The 22,500-nt window shown below is 42.4% G+C and overlaps 1 protein-coding gene across 1 annotated transcript in view; it reads right to left on the reverse strand.

Annotated features, from left to right (window-relative positions):
- The window catches only part of LOC135104120 (lachesin-like), a 342,384-nt gene that overhangs the window by 160,793 nt on the left and 159,091 nt on the right, over positions 1-22,500 (reverse strand). Inside the window, exon 4 of the mRNA XM_064011138.1 lies at positions 10,724-10,774. The gene's annotated coding sequence lies outside the window, so the exon portion shown is untranslated. The remainder of the gene's footprint in view (positions 1-10,723; positions 10,775-22,500) is intronic.

A 22,500-nucleotide genomic window follows, 5' to 3' on the forward strand; every position in this document is an offset into this window, starting at 1 on the left:
TAAAATGTGGGTTAATATGTGACATGTGGATTTTCAACCGACAAAGATGCAAATAAATAAATCGAATATCATTATTGTTATTCACTACACACACACACACACACACACACACACACACACACACACACACACACACACACACACACACACACACACACACACGTGATAGGGAAGACCGAGAATCATAGCGGTTGTCATGTTTGTTTGCGTCAAGAGGTTTGAAGGGCACCACATAAGAACATATGAAACTAAGGGTTGGTGCATGAAGCCATCATGCCTACATGTGGCGGTCCCTATATTGATACCTGCCTCCCTACTTGCACCTATCCTCCTCATCCACAAATTGGTCTAATCCTCTTTGCAAGCTACCTATTGACTCGGCACCAACAACCTGATCATGGAGTCTATTCCATTCATCTACCACTATTTGAGAACCAATTCATTCCTACCTCTTTCTCAAATCTAACTTTATCAAGCTTGAACACACTATTTCCTGTCCTATCCTGATTACTGACCCGGAAAATTTTGCTTACGCCACCCTTGAACACTGAACAGCTGCGCCAGCTTCCCACACACCCCTACACCACACCACCTCACAGCCAACAGCACCCTCACCACCACCATCGCTACCCACCAAAGCTATACCCTCCTACACCCCACCACCCCTATATCACATCACCCTCACGACCACCACTAGTAACCTGCAGGCGTTCAAACAGCGCTCACAAACTTAAGCACTCCCGCCATCCCATCCATCGCCTCAACTTCCCTCCACCACTCCATTCCCAAGGCTGCGGGAGTCAAGGGGTGCGTGTTGAGCAAGGTAAGGTCATTTCTAAAGGCAGACTACACCACTAGCCACGTCGCCAGCCTCCGTCGCTTGAACTATCTCCCACCGACCTCCCCTGACGAGTATCATTGAGGTTTTTAGCGAGTCTAGAGCACGGGTCAATGGGAGAAGAGAGCAGAAATGAAGGAAACAGCACAAGATTGATCACTGCATTGCTGGTTTGCCATTTGTGTTTGTATTGTGGGAGATTGTTGTGTTGTGATTTTTTACAATGACCCTCTGCTATAATGATTTGTTACACTATACTGATCCACACTTATGCAATTATTACTTAATTTCACTAATCAGTTCCAATGTATTAGTCTGCAATTACACTTAAATGATTCACTCCACAATAATTCTCTCTGCTAGACTGATCCACTCCACTACACCTATTCACTCCACTTTTCCACTACACTGCACTATTCCACAACAGAGACCCTCAAATGTAGCTCCACTTTGTTCTTTGAAGAGGCAAAAGTGAAAGAAATTTTGAAGGAGGTGATGATGGCAATAAAAATGGCGGTGATGCTGGTGTTGTATGGGTGAATCATCTGAACAACACTAGGTGACTTTAACTAGCGAAAATAAAGCTAGAAACACGAAAAGCTTTGATATATTCGCTCACTCCTTTTGTTAACAGGTGCTTTGTCTTTTGAAATTATTCCAAACCTATCACTTTATCTTATTATTTAACATTTTGGGTTACGAAGGTACTGACTTTTTTTTTTTTTTCCATTTCCTGAATTTGGTTTTTCAATTGGCATGCGTCATTTGAGGATGAAAATAAATAGATAAATATATAATGACAATAATTCTTAAGACCTTAAGGGGAACACAAAGAAGTCTTGAGAATCAACTCTATGGGGACAACAACACAAATAACCACCTCAACGACATAACGAGCACCAAATAGTTTACTGAGTGAGGCAATACACGCAAGTCAAATGTTTAACTCAGTAAGGAGAGCAACACAAGTTCTTCCATAACACAACACAACACAACACAACAACATAACACAACACAAGGCAACACAACACAACACAACACAAGGCAACACAACACAAGGCAACACAACACAACACAACACAAGGCAGCACATCACCCATAGCATCAACAGTTCTGTCAGTTCCGCCTCAAGCATCACGAGTTTGTATTCCAGCCATCAAACCTCACCAAGAATATGTCTCTCTCTCTCTCTCTCTCTCTCTCTCTCTCTCTCTCTCTCTCTCTCTCTCTCTCTCTCTCTCTCTCTCTCTCTCTCTCTCTCTCTCTCTCTCTCTCTCCGCTACCCTCATTTATATCCCTTCTCCTTCCCCATTCATCAGTTCCTCTCTTTCCTCTAATCCCTATTTATCACCAAGCCTCTCCCTTCCCTTCCCCTCCTTCCCTCACCCACCTCCTCCTCCTCTTCCTTCTCCTCCTACCCACACGTATCTCCTCTTTCCCTCTCCCCATCTACCATCCATTCCCCTCCCATACCCTGCTGAAAGACTCCTATTTCCCTCCCCACTATCACCTACCCCTTCCACTCCTGCCCACACCCACCTCTCCCCTCCTACCCACAGATTTCTCCCCTTTCCCTAGCCTTGTATAACCAATTACCCTCCCATACCTTGCCCACATATCCACAATACCCCCATTCCTCCCCGTACTATCACCCATTCCCTCCCCACTCCCCTTCTCTCTTTCTTTCCTTCCCCTTCCTCCCCAAACCCACATTCCCTGCTCCCCTCACGCATCTCCCCTTCCCCTCCCATACCGAGGCTCACACCAGCAAGCCCACACACTAGCAAGCTCAGACACTTCTATTTCTCTCTCTCTTTCCCATTCCTTCCCTTTCTTCCGCGTCCCGCATCACAACTCAAGATTCATTGGCGATTAGGATGAGGTGGAAAATGAAAAGATTAACAGGAAACACAAAGGAATTCAGAGGAAGAACAAGCAGCAGCAGTCTTGTTGGCCGTCACTAATTAAGCTCTTCTACTCTCAGACTTAAGAAAATTCGGATTAAATTTATTCCTTTTTCTAAGTTATTTGTGGGAATATTCTCTCTCTCTCTCTCTCTCTCTCTCTCTCTCTCTCTCTCTCTCTCTCTCTCTCTCTCTCTCTCTGAAATATTAATTCATTCACAAAAACAAATATAAATGATAAATAAAACGAAAGGAAGGAGAGAGAGAGAGAGAGAGAGAGAGAGAGAGAGAGAGAGAGAGAGAGAGAGAGAGAGAGAGAGAGAGAGAGAGAGAGAGAGAGAGATTGCCAAACCGATTTACAAATAAGCTACTGTGTGTGTGTGTGTGTGTGTGTGTGTGTGTGTGTGTGTGTGTGTGTGTGTGTGTGTGTGTGTGTGTGTGTGTGTGTGTGTGTGTGTGTGTGTGTGTGTAGATTGAGGCGATAGGAATAGCGTTGTCAGCAGAGAGAGAGAGAGAGAGAGAGAGAGAGAGAGAGAGAGAGAGAGAGAGAGAGAGAGAGAGAGAGAGAGAGAGAGAGAGAGAGAGAGAGAGAGAGAGAGAGAGAGAGAGAGATAATAAAAGGAAAAAAATAAAGGGAAAGACAGTATTGGAGAAGTAAAGAGAAAACAAAAGACAACGCAAAGAGGAGAAGGAGGAGGAGGAGGAGGAGGAGGAGGAGGAGGAGGAGGAGGAGGAGGAGGAGGAGGAGGAGGAGGAGGATGACGGGCCGTAGGAAATGGAAATAAAAATAGATTGGAGAAAAGTAGTAGTAGTAGTAGTAGTAGTAGTAGTAGTAGTAGTAGTAGTACACAAAAAGTAGCAGACCTGTTGGCCCTTACGAGACTTTGTGATAAAGTACACTATATAATATAAACTGATAGACGCAGGATAGCAGAGACGAAGACTTGGGAGGAGGAGGACGAAGAGGAGGAGGAGGAGGAGGAGGAGGAGGAGGAGGAGGAGGAGGTTTATGGTTGGAAGGGAAGAGACATTTTGTATATATGAATGGTCTGGTTAGGCTGAGGGCGGGTCAGCGGTGAGTCAGCAGGCGGCGGCAGTCAGGCAGCAGGGGGCAGGGATCAGCCGCAGGGGGGCAGGGGAAGGCAGGCAGGAAGGCACCTCTCTCTCTCTCTCTCTCTCTCTCTCTCTCTCTCTCTCTCTCTCTCTCTCTCTCTCTCTCTCTCTCTCTCTCTCTCTCTCTCTCTCTCTCCTAATCCCAATCTCTTTCCTCTTGCCTTCAATCCCCCTATTCTCTTAATTTCATATTTTCTTTTCGAATTCCAGCATCCTTCCTCTTAATTCTAACCTATTCCTCTTAATTCAAATCTTCTTCCTGTTAATTTGAACCTCTGGCCTCTTAATTCCAATCCCCTTCTTAACTGCAAGCTTATTCTTTTCCCCGAATACAAACTCTTTCCCACTTTTTCGAATCTTCTTCGTCTTAGTTTTAACCTCCTTTCTCTTAAATTCAACCTAATTCCTCTTAACTCCAGGTTTCTTTTAGATTCCAATCTCCTTCGTACTTATTCTACCCTTCTTAGTCTTAAAACCAATCTCTTTTCTACTTCTCTACAACCTCCTATTTATCTTCAACCTCATTCTCTCGTTTCTTTTTTTTTCTCTCAGCCCTAACCTTCCTTCTCTTTCTCGATTGCAACCTCCTTCCTACTTATTCTGCTCTTGTTCCTCTTAATTTCAACCTCCCTTCTAATTAACCCTAACCCCCTTCCATTTATTTTCCTCTTTCTCTCAGCCACAGACTTCCTTCTCTTTCCTTTCAACCTGTTTTCTATTTTAACTCCAAACTCCCATCACTTAAGGCCAAACTGCTTACCCCCAACCTCCTTCCTTCCTACCACCCCCTTCTCTTGATTCCAGCCTCCATTCTTTCCCCCTCACCAACACAGTCTCCCTTTCCGTCACCACACCTGCAGACCAGCACAAGTACATATCCCAGGCGAGGCTACAGAATTGAAAGGCCACGTGACAGAAGGCTTGGTAGGTGTGTGGACTCTTACAACACGCTAAACCACTCTTCTACTACCAAAACAACGACAGCAACAACAACAACACCAACAACAAGTGAAATATTTAAAGTTTCCACAACACGAGGCAAAGCATATTTATCAGGAGAATTTCCATCTCTTTTCCTTCGGTCGTTTCTCTAAATATGACGGGTTGTTTTCATGTACGAGTCTTCTCCCGTTGCTTCTGTCCCTTCTATCTTCCTCTGAGACTCCTTATATAAATTCTGCATCAACTCCACTCCTCCATCTCACTCTCCGTTCTCCCCTTGCTATTCTTAATTCTTAGTCAAGAGATTTTTAATGTGTTAAGAAGTAAGTTTTGTCTTAATACTGATTGGTAAATACTCTCTCTCTCTCTCTCTCTCTCTCTCTCTCTCTCTCTCTCTCTCTCTCTCTCTCTCTCTCTCTCTCTCTCTCTCTCTCTCTCTCTCTCTCTCTCTCCGAACTTTCAAATTCTTTTTAAAATGTGTTACAACCTATACTATATTACGGTTGAATCTCTCTCTCTCTCTCTCTCTCTCTCTCTCTCTCTCTCTCTCTCTCTCTCTCTCTCTCTCTCTCTCTCTCTCTCTCTCTCTCTCTAACTTTGGCGATTGTGTGGCGATTTAATCTTTGACTGGTGAGCTTATCTCTCTCTCTCTCTCTCTCTCTCTCTCTCTCTCTCTCTCTCTCTCTCTCTCTCTCTCTCTCTCTCTCTTTTTGCGTGTATTTCCAGCTTCTTTCTTCCAATAACTTGCGCGGAAGTTTTCTCACACACTTTACGAGCGAGGCGATGGAGATGCGTGAGAGAGAGAGAGAGAGAGAGAGAGAGAGAGAGAGAGAGAGAGAGAGAGAGAGAGAGAGAGAGAGAGAGAGAGAGAGAGAGAGAGAGAGAAATGAAGCAAGTGGGCGAGTGACTGACTGGATGACTGATAAACTGGTTGACTGACTGACTGACTGACTGACCGACTGACCGAATATCTGAAACGGAAGGAAAGAACGACAAAACAGAGACAGGACGAGGAGGCGAAAGGAAAAATAGATAGATAGAAGGAATATAATGACAACAATCCCTTGACAAACACCGAGTAAAACGAAACAGTGTGAAATAAGAATAGAACAACACGCTGACTAAAATAAAAAGAAGAATTGCTGTGAAACTAGAGAGATACATTATTTGTGTCACCGCGTGAGTTCCTAGTACAAGGAATCAATGCTGAGAGAGAGAGAGAGAGAGAGAGAGAGAGAGAGAGAGAGAGAGAGAGAGAGAGAGAGAGAGAGAGAGAGAGAGAGAGAGAGAGAGAGAGAGAGACGCATGCTGTACTTAAAAAAGAAAGAAAGAAGGAAAGAATTCCAGTGAAACTAAACGTGCATTAAGAAAGAATCTTTGTCAAAATAACGAGAAGGAAAATTATTTGTTTCTTTACTGAGCAAGTTCTTAATACAAAGAATTACCAGAAAAAGAGAGAGAAAAATACACCCACCCACACACACACACACACACACACACACACACACACACACACACACACACACACACACACTGACACACATTCTACAAAAAAAACTGAATCGTGGTGTAACTAAAGCTAAACATAATTTCTATTACACCAATTGAAAACGCCACAGAGAAATGAGAAACATACACTCACACTATATATTGTATTGAAGAGAGTTACGATGAAACTAAAGAGAGAACATGACTTCCATCACTTCACCGAGCTAGTCCTTAATACATCAGAAATACAGCAGAAAAAAAAAGACAAACAATCATACACTATACATAAAAATTTAAAAGAATTACACTGAAACTAAAACTGTATTAAAAAGAATTACTGGAAAGTCTGAATGATGGAGAAACACTTCTATTGCCTCACCAAAAGATTACCTAATAAATGGAAACACTGCTGAGGAAAGAAAAATATAAATACAAAACCTAGATGTATAAATGGAAAAGAGTTAGAGCGAAATTAAAGGTGTATTAAAAACAAGAGTTACTGAACAAATATTTCCAGTACTCCAGCGGCCGATTTCTTAACATATAAAGCAGGCAGGCGGATAAAATATTAAGGAAAAGGCCAAATGTTGCGTCGCCTTAGAGAAAACAGGTGACAAATAATATTCTTAAGGTAGTTTTAGTTTTTTAATTGTTAATATGTGCACAAGTAAAACGATGAGAAAAAAATGAAATAAAAAATGGAAACTCTTTAACTAATAACATGTAGCCAATCAGAAATATGATCAAATAAATGAAGGTATGAGAAATATTAATATGACAGAACTCTAAACCAGATTTAATTCTTTAACAACTGACAGGTAAATGCAAACATAAGTAAAAAAAAAAATAAATAAATACCAAGACAAATATTAATATGACAGAATTCTTTATTACTTGTAAATCTTTCACAACTGACGAAAATATATGTAGAAATGTTAAATGTATGACGTCATGATGAACTGATAAAAAGACTAAATGAATTATATGAATGAAACAAATCTATACCAATTAAACAAAAGACGTAAAAATTAATTAACAAAAAGTACATGTCAAGAGAGAAACGAACTTAGTGAGTGAGTGAGTGAGATTTTTTTTTTCGTTTACATGAATATTGTTTTGAGAGAGAGAGAGAGAGAGAGAGAGAGAGAGAGAGAGAGAGAGAGAGAGAGAGAGAGAGAGAGAGAGAGAGAGAGAGAGAGAGAGAGAGAGAGAGAGATTAGGGTGCAAAGTGTGAAAGACTAACTTTTTATCTCGAAATGTGAAGCCAAAGTTGGTGTGTGTGTGTGTGTGTGTGTGTGTGTGTGTGTGTGTGTGTGTGTGTGTGTGTGTGTGTGTGTGTGTGTGTGTGTGTGTGTGTGTGTGTGTGTGTGCGTGGGCGCGCGTGTACATGCGTGACGTACACAGGTTAAATATTTACATGTTTATTTCCCACTGTGCTTTTGTTCTCTATAAACAAACAAAACAACATTCTGAAAATACACACACACACACACACACACACACACACACACACACACACACACACACACACACACACACACACACACACACACACATCGAAACCATTTATGTACGAGAGAGAGAGAGAGAGAGAGAGAGAGAGAGAGAGAGAGAGAGAGAGAGAGAGAGAGAGAGAGAGAGAGAGAGAGAGAGAGAGAGAGAGAGAGAGAGAGAGAGAGAGAGAGAGAGAGAGAGAGGTAGTAAGCTTAACATGATGGAGGGAAATGAAGGGAAGTCAGGAAAGGAAGAGGAAAAGTTGAGGGAGGGAAGTTGTTTTATGAGGAGGGAAAGAGAGAGAGAGAGAGAGGGAGAGGGAGAGGGAGAGGGAAAGAGGGAGAGAAGAGTGATATGAACGACAACTACATGACTTAACACCCTCTCTCTCTCTCTCTCTCTCTCTCTCTCTCTCTCTCTCTCTCTCTCTCTCTCTCTCTCTCTCTCTCTCTAACTTTTTTTTCGTATTTCTCAATAACTATCCTTTCTCTTTCTCCTTTTTTTTCTTTTACTTTTCTTCTCCTTTTCTTCTTCTCCTCCTCCTCCTCCTCCTCCTCCTCCTCCTCCTCCTTCTCCCCACACTTCAACAAAAAGTTCAAAAATCCTGTTAAATATGCTCCCCCTCTCTCTCTCTCTCTCTCTCTCTCTCTCTCTCTCTCTCTCTCTCTCTCTCTCTCTCTCTCTCTCTCTCTCTCTCTCTCTCTGGTTTCCTTATGTAATCCTAAATAATCTTTTCCTCCCCTTCCTTCTCCGTCTTCTTTTCTTCTTCTTCTTTCTCCTCCTCCTCCTCCTCCTCCTCCTTCTCTTCTTCTTCCTCCTCCTCCTCCTCCTTTTCCACCGCCATAACCACAAATACCATTAATTAATACCAACGATCATCCCTCCCCCTCCTCCTCCTCCTCCTCCTCCTCCTCCTCCTCCTCCTCCTCCTCCTCCTCCTCCTTCCCCTCCTCCTTCCCTTCCCATTCTCTTCCTGCCCTAATCTTCCTTCCTTCCTCCTCCTCCTCCTTCTCGCTATCCTCTTACTTCTTCTTACGGATCTTTTCCTTCTCCTCCTCTTCTTCTTCCTCTCTCTTATCTCTATCATTCCATCTTCCTTTTCTTTCAATCTGCTTCTTTCTTTCCTTTTTTCATTCTTTCTTCTTTTCCTTCTTTTGGTTAAAATTAAGCGATATACATCTTTGTTTTCTTCTTCTTCTTCTTTCTTCTTATCCCTTGTTCTGTTTCTTCTTTCTTGTTTCCCTCCTCCTCCCATTCCTTCTTCTCCCATCTCACTTTTTCTTCTTGTCCTTCTTCGTCCTCCTCCCCTTCCTTTTCTTCTCTTTCTTACTCTATGCTTTTATCTCTTTCTTTCTCCTTCACTCATCTTTCTTCTTTCTTCTTCTTCTTCTCCTCCTTGTCCTTCTCCTCCTATCCTCCCTCTCTCTCTTTTTTTTTCTCCTTCACTCAAACCAAACTTACACCTTCCATCCTCCTTCTCCTCCTCCTGCTCCTCCTCCTGAACCTCCCAGTTTTCCTCCTCCTCCTCCTCCTCCTCCTTCAGTATTAAGCCCGCGATCAGCCGGCAAAGCTGGTGAAGCCTCGAGTCAAGGTCCGGAACTTTTTATGAATCTCCAAAGCTTCGAACACGAGAGGAAACGAGCTATGGACGGGAATTTGTAGCAGGGATAGGGAGAGAGAGAGAGAGAGAGAGAGAGAGAGGGAGAGAGAGAGTAAGAGGGAGGGAGAGGGAGAGAAGAGAGGTATATGTGGGAAGGAAAGAAGGAAGGAAGGAAAAGGTAAGTGGTTTAGCTGGGGAGGAAAAGAGTTGAGGAGGGAGAGGAAGCGGGGAGAGGAAGAGGAATAGGTAGGAAGGTAGAGGAAAGAGAGGGAAAGGAAGGAGGGAAGTAAGGAAGGTTGTTGAGAGTTGTATAGACGAGGAGGGAATAGGGAAGGGGAAGGAAGAAAAGAGAAGTGGGGAGAGGGAAAGGGGGAGAGGGGAAGAGAAGGAAGGAAGGAAGAAGAGAAGGAAGGGATAGAGATTGTTATGCGTGGTTTAAATAGAGAGAAAAAGGAAAGGAGAAGAGAGGAAGGAGGAAGGAAGGAAAGGAGGAAGGAATGGAGGAGGGAAGGAAGAAAGGAAGTATTGTGAAGTGTGGTTTAAACATGCATGAGAGAGAGAGAGAGAGAGAGAGAGAGAGAGAGAGAGAGAGAGAGAGAGAGAGAGAGAGAGAGAGAGAGAGAGAGAGAGAGAGAGAGAGAGAATTTTAAAACGTTCTTCTTTACTGAGAGAAAACAGACAACAACAAATCTGAAAAATAAATATAAAATACAAAAAGTGAGAGGAAAAAGAAAGAAAAAGAAAGAAAAAAGAAAAAGTGAGAAAGTGAGAAAAGTGAAAGAGCGATTGGTAGAGAAGTGGAAATTATGTGATTGGGAGAGTTAAGCATTTTATCTCCTCTCTCTCTCTCTCTCTCTCTCTCTCTCTCTCTCTCTCTCTCTCTCTCTCTCTCTCTCTCTCTCTCTCTCTCTCTCTCTCTCTCTCTCTCTCTCTCTCTCCAATGGACCACACTTTGCAATTCTTCCATTCTTCTTTCATTTTTCTTTCTTCCTCTCTTTCTCCCTCTCTTTCCTGCATACTATCTAAAGCATACATAATATTTTCCTTGATTTCCTTCCTTCTTCTTTCCTTTCCTTCCTCTTTCTTCCTCTCTCTCTTCTCTCCCCCTCCTCTCTTTCTCTCTTTTATTTATGCCACACGTAACAACAAGAGAGAGAGAGAGAGAGAGAGAGAGAGAGAGAGAGAGAGAGAGAGAGAGAGAGAGAGAGAGAGAGAGAGAGAGAGAGAGAGAGAGAGAGAGAGAGAGAGAGAGAACGTACATGGGTGAATAATTTCCGTACAAGACCAATGATTTGCATACATACATAGATACGTACATAATTCACGTGTACATGGATAACTTACATGGGTGATGGCTGCTCCTGTCACACACACTGTCACCTTGGCCACGCTTACCTGAAAGACACAGAAAATAAAGATAATTTAGTAGTAGTAGTAGTAGTAGTAGTAGTAGCAAAAAAATAATTAAAAAAATAATAACAATAACAACAATAATAATTACACAAGATCAAATGGTGCCTTAATTAACTGGAGAGAGAGAGAGAGAGAGAGAGAGAGAGAGAGAGAGAGAGAGAGAGAGAGAGAGAGAGAGAGAGAGAGAGAGAGAGAGAGAGAGAGAGAGAGAGAGAGAGAGAGGAGTAAGGGGCAAGTAAAGCTGTTTATGTTTGCCACAAGTTCACCACGTGTTGACTCGATGCCTTGATTACCTTGGTTAGGTGTGTTTGTGTTTGCTTGTTGACACTGACTGACACACACACACACACACACACACACACACACAGGAAACATAAAAAGTACTAATAATACTCATCCTCTTCTTCTTCCTCTTCTCTTTCTTCCTTCTTGTTCGTACTCTGCACTGACACACACACACACACACACACACACACACACACACACACACACACACACACACACACACACACACACACAAGCAAGTACTGATGATAAGAATACTCCATCTCTTCTTTCTCTTCCTTCCTTCTTTCCTCTTCCTCCTTCCTTGTCTTCCATTCTCTTCCTCTTTCTCTTCATTCCTCGTCATGGAAACTCACGCAGGAAAAAAAAAGTACTGGTGTTAATAATACTCCAATTCCTCCTCCTCTTCCCTCCTCTTCCTCCTTCCCTCCTTCCTTCCTCTTCCTCCTCCTCCTCCTCCTCCTCCTCCTGCTGTCTCATCGGCAAACGAGTGGACCAAAGGCTTGACTCGGCCGTCTTTGCCTCCTCCTTTTTATTATCATCATCATTTTTTCCCTCCCCTGTTTACCTTGGCACATAAAAGAGCTACTCATTTTACCACACCCGCAAGAGATGCCTTCCCTCTCCCTCTCTCTCCTCTCTCTCTCTCTCTCTCTCTCTCTCTCTCTCTCTCCAGCCCAGCCAACTTTCTCTCTCCTCCTAAAACATATACCTAAGGCTCTCCTAAATTTACTTCTTTTTTTCTCTCCTTTCTTTTTTTTTTTTTACTTTGTTTGCCTCGTCTACTCTTTTAGCTTTTAAGTTCTTTTTTTTTTCTTGTTTTCTTTCTTTTTGTACTTAGTGTTTGTGTATGTAAGGGTGTATGTGATGAGGCTTGTTGTTTTGTGTTTGTTTGTTTGTTGCTGTTGTTGTTGTTGCAGTAGTAGTAGTAGTAGTAGTAGTGGTGGTGGTGGTGGTGGTGGTGGTAGTAGTAGTAGTGGTAGTAGTGGTGGTGGTAGTAGTAGTAGTAGTAGTAGTAGTAGTAGTAGTAGTAGTAGTAGTAGTAGTAGTAGTAGTTGTTGTTGTTGTTGTTGTTGTTGTTGTTGTTGTTGTTGTTGTTCTGTTTCTGTTATTCCGTTGCAGTTTCTTCTGTTTCTGGTGTGTGTGTGTGTGTGTGTGTGTGTGTGTGTGTGTGTGTGTGTGTGTGTGTGTGTGTGTGTGTGTGTGTGTGTGTGTGTGTTCGTTTTCTTCCTTTGTTCTTAGGTCTTCATTTGCTAATTTGCATACTTATTTTTCAACACATTATAATATGATTAAGTGCTCTCTCTCTCTCTCTCTCTCTCTCTCTCTCTCTCTCTCTCTCTCTCTCTCTCTCTCTCTCTCTCTCTCTCTCTTACAAATACACACAAAACTCACCCTAGAAACGATTTTTTTCGAGATCCCTAATGTAAATTTAACACACACACACACACACACACACACACACACACACACACACACACACACACACACACACACACATTTTTCCCCCTCTTTCCAAACAGTGCGGAGGAGGACGGAGGGAGGAAGGGAGAGGCGGGCGGTAAAAAGGACGGGCAACTCACACAAAACAGGGTGAGCAACACCTTTCATCTGAGCGGCGGCTGATGATGAACTGGGAGGATATATTAGTACCGGCGTAACTTGTCAGGACGAGGCGGTGGCGGTGGTGGTGCTGGTGGCCTTGTCTCGTCTTGAGGAAAAAAGTAGGAGCATTTTATTTTTCCTTTTCTGTTGTTTTATTGATCTCTTCCATTTTTACTCTTTGAAATTAAATTAGTTGATATGTTTAGTGTTTTTTTTTCTTTCTAAACATTACATTCATAAAAAAATAAGATAATGGCAGCTCTATTTTTTTTCTCATTTTCCTATTTTTACCTTAGAAACGAGACTGATTGATTTTGTTTTCTTTCCGTTTTAAATTCAGACACAACATACACATGAAAAGTAAGATAACATTCGATTAGTCAACTCTTATACTGCTCGTTGCCGCGTCTTTCCCAACACTCAAGCCAATCTGAGTCATTTATTTTTCCTTGTACGGCCATCCCCTTACATCTCACTGGCCAGGAACTGAATAATCTGTCTTTTAATCCTGTTCCTTTCTTGAATAAACACAAGAACATAAAATAAGGGAGGCTGCAAGAAGACATCAGGTCTACACGTGGGAATCCCAGTATGAAAGATACCAATCTAACTCCACCTATTATCCCCATCCATAAATTGATCTAATCTTTTAACGCTCTCTAATGACTCAGGAGAACGTGTGTGTAAAGGTTCTCTATAGTCTCTCTGTGCTGTGTATTGTCGGATATCGCAGTAAAGGATAAATGAAAAGAATAAAGGAAGGTGAACATAAATAGATAACGTCTGGGGTATTTGTCATAGCAGCGCGTGGACTCAGCGCTCATCTCTTCATCCATTACCCAGAATACAAGGCCACAGGGACATCCAGATTTCCACAATACTTTCTCCAGGTTTTCCCGAGTATACCCTTTTAATCACCAACCCGAAGCAAGGATGGACATCTTGGTTAAGCCGACCGCAGACCGCCCCACCAGCACCACGGCTTGATACACAGGCATCGAGGAGGGATGGTTAATGTGAATGTTCTTTTAATTTCTCCAAGTTCTTCTAATTCGCTTAGTACTACCACTACCTTAAAGTGTGTGTGGGAGGAAGATGTAGAAATAGAAGGCTCTCTCTCCCAGCCCATCTCTCCCAAGTGTGTGTAGGAGAACACGGTAGAAACAGAAGAAGGCTCTCTCTCACAGCCCCCACTCTCCTAAGTGTGTGTAGAACAAGGTTTAAATAAAAGAAGACTCTCTCCCGGCCAACCTCTTTCAAGCATATGTAGGAGAGCAAGGTAGAAATAGAACAAGGCTCTCTCCCGGCCCATCTCTCCCTCATAACAAGCAGGACAAAAACTGAACAAGACTCCCCTCGCTTTAAGAACGAGAGAAAAAAAAAATGTATATGATTAATGAAAGAAAAATCGATACGTTGAAAATGATGATCTAGTCTGGACTTCGAGAGAGAGAGAGAGAGAGAGAGAGAGAGAGAGAGAGAGAGAGAGAGAGAGAGAGAGAGAGAGAGAGAGAGAGAGAGAGAGAGAGATAGGACCTGATGTTAAACTATGTCATTCTTATAGATATTTTTTGTCTGTGTTTGTTTGTTTGTCTATTTGTTTGCTGTTCCGGAAAAGCCGTGTATCTTTTTGAAGCAGGGACGTGTGTGTGTGTGTGTGTGTGTGTGTGTGTGTGTGTGTGTGTGCGTGGAGGGGACAAGGCGTGTGTGTGTTCATGGATTTATAGATTACCTCGACAATTCTTCTCCCTCTCCCTCTCCCTCCTTTTCAGTGAGAGGGGGAGAGAGAGGAGGGAGGATAAGGGAGCGAGGGAGAGAAAGAGAGAGGGGAGGGAGAGAAGGGGAGGGTATAGAGAGGGAAAAATGGGAAAAACAAACACCAGCACACGTTACGAGAGAGAGAGAGAGAGAGAGAGAGAGAGAGAGAGAGAGAGAGAGAGAGAGAGAGAGAGAGAGAGAGAGAGAGAGAGAGAAATCAATGGTGAGGGGTGTAAAGGGAGGAAGATCATAGTAAATTATATGAATATTGTTACGTGAAATTATGTCCTCCTCCTCCTCCTCCTCCTCCTCCTCCTCTTCCCTCTCATCCTTCTTCTCTGTCCTGCCCTCTCATCATATTCTCTCTCCCTTTCTTAGTTTTAACTACTATTCTCTCTCTCTCTCTCTCTCTCTCTCTCTCTCTCTCTCTCTCTCTCTCTCTCTCTCTCTCTCTCTCTCATAGTATCGTTTTCTCTTTCTTCCGTCTTTTCTCTCTTTTCCATTGTTCCTTTTTCTCTCCTTTCGTGAAGCAACACGAGGAGGAGGAGGAGAAGGAGGAGGAGGAGGAGGAGGAGGAGGAGGAGGATGGAAGAGCCTAAGTAGATTATTACAGTGGATATCTTCTTCCTTTCCTACAACCCTCTCTCTCTCTCTCTCTCTCTCTCTCTCTCTCTCTCTCTCTCTCTCTCTCTCTCTCTCTCTCTCTCTCTCTCTTATACAAAATTTAGCAGGAAAATGTTTATACAATATAAGTTGTTATTATTATCATTATTATTATTATTATTATTATTATTATTATTATTATTATTATTATTATTATTATCATTATTATTATTATTATTATTATTATTATTATTATTATTATTATCATAATTATTGTTATCATTATTATTATTATTATTATCAATACTATTATCATCATTATTACTATTAATATATCATTATTATTATTATTACTATCATTATTATTATTCAGCACTGGCATCATATTCATTCATGCACCAGTAGTAGTAGTTTCAGCAGCAGCAGCAGCAGCAGCAGCAGCAGCAGTAGTAGTGGTAGTGGTAGCAGCAACACCACCGGCAGCAGAAAAATCAAGAAGCAAGAACAAGAACAATAATAACAAAACAACTGTAATTTTCTGCCACTCCCGTAAAACTCAATGCACTACCACCCCTCCCACCACCACTACCACCACCACCACCACCACTACCACCACCACCACACCAGCGCTACCACCACCACCACCACAAGCACCACACCAAGAAAATAACTTTACAATAGGGATATCTAATAGTAACTGAAGCTACCACACACACACACACACACACACACACACACACACACACACACACACACACACACACACCTCGTATATTCTTTCCTGCACCTTTTCTTTGCCTCGTCCGCTGGTGAGAGTTTAATAATAATGAACAAACCTTGGAGGAAAAGTCAAAGGAGAGAGAGAGAGAGAGAGAGAGTGAGAGAGAGAGAGAGAGAGAGAGAGAGAGAGAGAGAGCGGGGGGGGGGGAGGCGGGATTACAAGGGCAACAACACACCTCAGGTCATCTTAATATATCATGATTTCGGTTGATTAGTTTGTCCAGGTTCTTGTGTGTGTGTGTGTGTGTGTGTGTGTGTGTGTGTGTGTGTGTGTGTATGTGTGTGTGTGTGTGTGTGTGTGTGTGTTGTGTGTGTGTGTGTGTGTGTGTGTGTGTGTGTGTGTGTGTGTGTGTGTGTGTGGGTTTAGGTGCGTTATATTTATCTGTAATATGTTGTTGATGTCACTAATGTAATCATAATAATAACCGTTTGTATTATCAATGCTACTAATGTTGCTGCTGTTGCCTGTGTTGTTGTTGCTGTTGTTCTGATGGTAGTAGTGGCAGTAACAGCATTAATTAGCAGCAGAAGGAAAAAGTACAAGATACAGCAACACACACACACACACACACACACACACACACACACACACACACACACACACACACACACATCTAATCTTCCATTCCTGAATCAAAAACTCAAACTAGCCAGACTCAACCAAACACAAGAGGATTCCAGTATAACATTACAATCAGGCGCCGTCCACTATTAATAAATCACGACCTTCGCTCAACACGTGTCATAATATTTACCTTAATGAAGCTACGCAAAGTTTGTATCCCGCCCGCCACTCACTGCAAAACACACCACCACCACCACCACCACCACCACTGCTCGGCTCTCTCCCTCGCTCTCCCTCTCTCTCTTTCTCTCTCTCTCTCTCTCTCTCTCTCCTCTCTCTCTCTCTCTCTCTCTCTCTCTCTCTCTCTCTCTCTCCCTTTAATGAAAATACCTAATTATCTGATGAACTCATCTTGATAAGGCGGCCAGCACTAAATTATTAGCATCACCACCACCACCACCACCACCACCACCACTACTACCACCGACAACGCCAGGACAAGCACAGTGTGTGGATGTGTTTTAACAGATGTGTGTGTGTGTGTGTGTGTGTGTGTGTGTGTGTGTGTGTGTGTGTGTGTTGTGTGTGTGTGAATGGAGGTTGCATCTTTACTGTTCCCCTCACCACCACCACCACCACTTCTACCTAACCTAACCTAATTAGACCTTACCTAACCTAACTATCACCTAACCTAACCAAACCAAACTAAACCAAATCCACCCAAACTTACCCTAATCTAACCTAACTTAACCACCATCACCATCTAATCTGATCTTCTCTTGTCTTATTCATCCACTACTAGAATAAGGGAACGGCGTCAACAAGCCCCCGCCAAGCCCCCGCCAAGCCCCCGCCAAGCCCCGCCGCGCCTCCACACTATTGTAAGCTGCGGCGACAACCCACAACACACCGCCAGCAGGAAGGACGCGCATGCAGAGTGTCTACATAAAAAAAGAAAAAGGCGTTTGGCGTTTACATCACTAGTACTGGGAGGAAGAGAGAGAGAGAGAGAGAGAGAGAGAGAGAGAGAGAGAAGAGAGAGGAGGAAGAGAGAGAGGAGAGAGAGAGAGAGAGAGAGAGAGAGAGAGAGAGAGAGATGCATGCAGACAAACAGACAATGCCTTCCAAATCCCCAGGGTTCAAAGAAAAAATAAACAAAAGAGAGACACCAGAATAATAAATACACACACACACACACCACACACACACACACACACACACACACACACACACACACACACACACACACACACACACACACACACAAAACGAATAAAACATAAGCTGTCAATCCATACACATAGGCACGTACATACATAGCATTCACTTACACACACACACACACACACACACACACACACACACACACACACACACGAGTGCAGACAAGACAACAACAGGTCGCGGCAGATTTACGCACTCCCCCCAGCGAGGAGAGATCAAAAAGAGTGGGTCCTGAGGGAGGGTGGGTGGTGGGGGATAGGTGGAGGGGAATGGAGGGGAGTGGAGGGAGTGGACAAGCCAAGGCAAACAGGTGGAGCACTGGCCAAGCACCGGGCACAGGTACACAAGCAAACAAACGACAGACAAACAACAAACAGCTGAAACCCCGACACGACACTGCTGAAAACTTGATGCTCTCCCCTCCTCCTCCTCCTCCTCCTCCTCCTCCTCCTCCTCCTCCTCCTCCTCCTCCTCTTCCAACTTCATCCCGGAAGAATTTATAAACAGTGATACCTCAGGATGCCTCTCCTCCTCCCTTACCCTCCCCCTCTCTCTCTGTCAGTTGCAGATTAGAGTAAAAATATTAGGCCTACTGCTCTCTACCTCTCCTGCAAGCGCCTTGTTACAGGAATCTTATGTTAGAATGAGGGTCTAGTGGGTCTTTAGTAGTCCTTAGTCCCTTTCCATCACCCTCCTGTCATGTCCAGTCCACCCCAGGCCAGTCACGGTCAGTCACACACAGTCTCATGCTGCCATTGCCTCGCCGTGCAAAATTATTCAGGCTTTGGTGGTTTGGTGGTCACTGCAGTTGCCTTCCTCTCTCTCTCTCTCTCTCTCTCTCTCTCTCTCTCTCTCTCTCTGATGGTAAAAGTATGATATATTTTCTTGCTGATAATCTCACCCGGCCTTTCTATTCATTCCACAAAGAGGACAGTTAACTCCCTCACTCCTCACCATGCACCCTGGAACATGACCATCCTTAAAATGAAACTTCTGCGCCGCACCTCCATCATTTCAGAAAGCTCTATTTCAAGGTCCATGGGTTTTTTTAAGATGTTTTTATGGTTCTATTGATATATTAGTATGATTTCTACATTATTATGAGGAGCAGACAGCCTCGAGAACTTGGCTACTCACCTGTGTGGCCTTTGAAAATAGTCGTGGTGAGAAAGCAAAGCGTTTCTCAATACTGCCTCTTCTCTAACACGCTCATCCCTTCACCCTGACCGTCCATACTGACAAGAGCTGATGTCTGTTGCTGGCCCTGTCACTGACCTGTCCCGGCCAAAACACACCCAAACAGAACTTATCGACCCATGACTAATAGGATAAGAAAACAAGAGATAAAGTGAGAGAATGAGTGAAAATAAAGATGGAGAAAATATTAAAAGAAAGGGATTAGAGGAAATAGATAGTGCGAATGTATGATATAGATAGATAGATAGATAGATAGATAGATAGATGGAAACAGACAGACAGACGAATAGATATATGAGAATACAGAGGAAATGAAAAAGATCCAAAAATGAGACAGAATGAAAAGAGAAAAAAAAAGTGATAGAAAGAATTATTAAAGGAAATTAGGAGGATAGACTACAAGTGTGCAAATGAAAGAAAAAAAGAATCTGTGGAAGAAAAGGAAAGAAAAATTATTCGCGGAAAAAAAAATGAAAGAGAAGATGGAATAAAAGAAAGAGAAAATAAAAACAGAATGAATAATAGACTGTCCAGTAGAGAAAGAAAAAAAAAATAAAGGATGAAAGAAAAAAAAAGAAAGAAAAGATGCAAAAAATGGAAGAACACTGAAAAGCGAGTGAGGAGAGAAAGATATAAGAAAAAATGAAAGAAAAAGAAAAGAGGAAAAAAGGGAATGAATATACAAGCGATTAAACTTGTGAAAAGAAAAGATGGAAGTGAAAAAATAAAAGATGGAAGGAAAATAATAATAAGAAAAATAAGGAATCGAAAGAACATTGGAATAAAAAAAACATAGAAAGTTAGAAGGAAGGAAATTAAAATCTGAAAAGAATGAAAGGAAAAGAAGAATGAATGAATAACTCAACGAATGAACCAAAGGAAAGAATAAATAAAGGAAAAACAAAGAAAATAACGGACAAAAATGTAGAGGAATATAGAAAGAAAAAAAAGAGAGAGAGAGAGAGAGAGAGAGAGAGAGAGAGAGAGAGAGAGAGAGAGAGAGAGAGAGAGAGAGAGAGAGAGAGAGAGAGAGAGAGAGATAAGCAAAATAAATATAAAAAAATCGTGAAAAATAAATATGGAAAAAAAAACGAGAGAAATAAGAAATATGAAATGAAGGAAGGAAGGAAAAAATGGAAGAAAAAACAAAACAGTCACTTACAAACATAATTACGCATCACACACACACACACACACACACACACACACACACACACACACACACACACAACAAATCCTTGGTAACGAAAAAATAAGGTCAGTTTTGTGTTGCTTGCAAGTAATGATGTTGCAAATGGAAGTGATGTGTTGCAACGAAGTGAAGAAATGTGCGTGTGTGTGTGTGTGTGTGTGGTGTGTGTGTGTGTGTGTGTGTGTGTGTGTGTGTGTGTGTGTGTGTGTGTGTGTGTGTGACACTGTAAAGATGCAGGAAGAAAGTTTAATTTTTCATTTCGTAAACTATTTTGTATCATGTAATCGTGCAAGCAGTCATCAACTTCACACACACACACACACACACACACACCACACACACACACACACACACACAATCATTCTCATATTAACTCTTTTACGTACTCTTTCTCACACTCATAAACTTTCACGCTTATGAGCTTGTCGAGTCTTTACAGCAAAGTTAACGAGGCAGCAGAGAATGGGGACAGCTGACATCCTATACCTATATCCTAACACCCGGCTGCTAGTGCTGAGTCATTAGGAAGCTTTAAAATATTAGCCAAATTTATGGATGGGGATGATAGGTGGAAATAGATAGGCATGTTTTTATACAGGAAATGCCACTTGTAGGCCTGATGGCTTCCTGCACCTTCCCTAATTTTCTTGTTTTTTTTTTTTTTTTTTTTTTTTATCACTTATCCACTCTAACTCACAGATTCACAAGCAGACACATTCATAGTCAAGTGAACATACTCATTCATTCATTCGTTCACTCACAAATTCACGCACGCACTTATACTGATAGTCATCTTAACGCACACACACACACACACTCACACACTCACTCATTCTCACACTCACGAACTCACGGACATATCTCTCTCTCTCTCTCTCTCTCTCTCTCTCTCCTCTCTTCTCTCTCTCTCTCTCTCTCTCTCTCTCTCTCTCTCTCTCTCGACCACCCATCCCCCCAGTACACCTTCCCCCTCCCCACCCTACCCACTTCAATCGCCTGAAAAAGATATACATACGCCGACTTGTATATTTCACAACACATCCCCGCCCATCGCGCCCGGCCCACCCTCTCCCCCCCCCACCCAGCCCCCCCCCCGCCCACCACGACCCACCCCAGTGCAATCGACTAGTGGGTGTATTTTTCTTTTTCCCCTCTCTCTCTCTCTCTCTCTCTCTCTCTCTCTCTCTCTCTCTCTCTCTCTCTCTCTCTCTCTCTCTCTCTATTCTTGTTCTTCATATTTTCATTTGTAGGGAGGAAGGGAGGGAGGAAGGGAGAGAGAGAGAAAGGAAAAATAATCTCTCTCTCTCTCTCTCTCTCTCTCTCTCTCTCTCTCTCCTCTCTCTCTCTCTCTCTCTCTCTCTCTCTCCTCTCTCTCTCTCTCTCACTATCTATCTATCTATCTATCTATCCATCAATCTAAACATCAATCAATGTATTTATCTATCTGCCTATCAATCTATCTATTTATCTTTCCATCCATGCATTCATCCATCTATCACTCTTTATTCTTCTTCTACACTTGTTTATTGGAGAGAGAGAGAGAGAGAGAGAGAGAGAGAGAGAGAGAGAGAGAGAGAGAGAGAGAGAGAGAGAGAGAGAGAGAGAGAGAGAGAGAGTAATGGATTGATGTGTTTACCGTAAAACAATATCTTCCTGCTGCCAAAATATACGAGTGTTATATAAACGAGAATAAAATCGACGTTTGTTGCTGTTGTAATGACCGGCAGTATTATAAAGTGTTGTGGTTGTGTGTGCTTTGTTTGTTTCTTGGCAATAACATAAGCTGGATAGGCAAAGAGGAGGTTTAGGACAAGTTGAACAGTTAAAAGGCTTATTATTTTATTATTTCTCTATTTTCTTAAAGCTATATTGTATTCTCAACCTTTTATTTTATTTTATTTATTTTATTTTTTTTTTTGTCATTTATGTCAGTCTTATTCTCATCATCTTAATCTTTTTTTTTTTTTATCTTATTCTGTTAACTTATATTCTGCTGTGTCAATATTGATCTTATTCTGTCAAATTATGTCGCATTCTGTCCGTCTCCTTGTTATTTTCTCAATCTTCATTTTATTATATCGGTCTCCATGCAATTCTACAACTTTCCACCGTATTATGTTAACCCTTCACTGTATTCTGTTAATCTTCACCTAATTCTCTCAGCATTCACTCTTCTGCGCCTTCCTCAGTCACACCCACTACAAACAATGGTCTTCTCTCACAGCATCCCTAAACCTTCTCTTAGGTCTTCCTCTCTTTCTCCTGCCAGGTAAATCCATCTTCAGCACCCTCCTCCCCACACACTCCTCATCTCTCTCCTGACACCCACAAACCATCGCAGTCTCGCCTCTCTAGCTTTGTGCCGAAACAGACGTGTATGTTGTGTGTTCTTGTGCCTCTGGTGTATTCGTTCCTGATCCTGTCCTCCCTCGTCACTCCTGGAAATTCGTAGCGTCTTCACTCAGCTACTCTACACCACTACAGGAGGCACCTCAGGCA

The sequence above is a fragment of the Scylla paramamosain genome, chromosome 10 (genome assembly GCF_035594125.1).
Source record: "Scylla paramamosain isolate STU-SP2022 chromosome 10, ASM3559412v1, whole genome shotgun sequence".
In the NCBI taxonomy this organism is placed as follows: domain Eukaryota; kingdom Metazoa; phylum Arthropoda; class Malacostraca; order Decapoda; family Portunidae; genus Scylla; species Scylla paramamosain.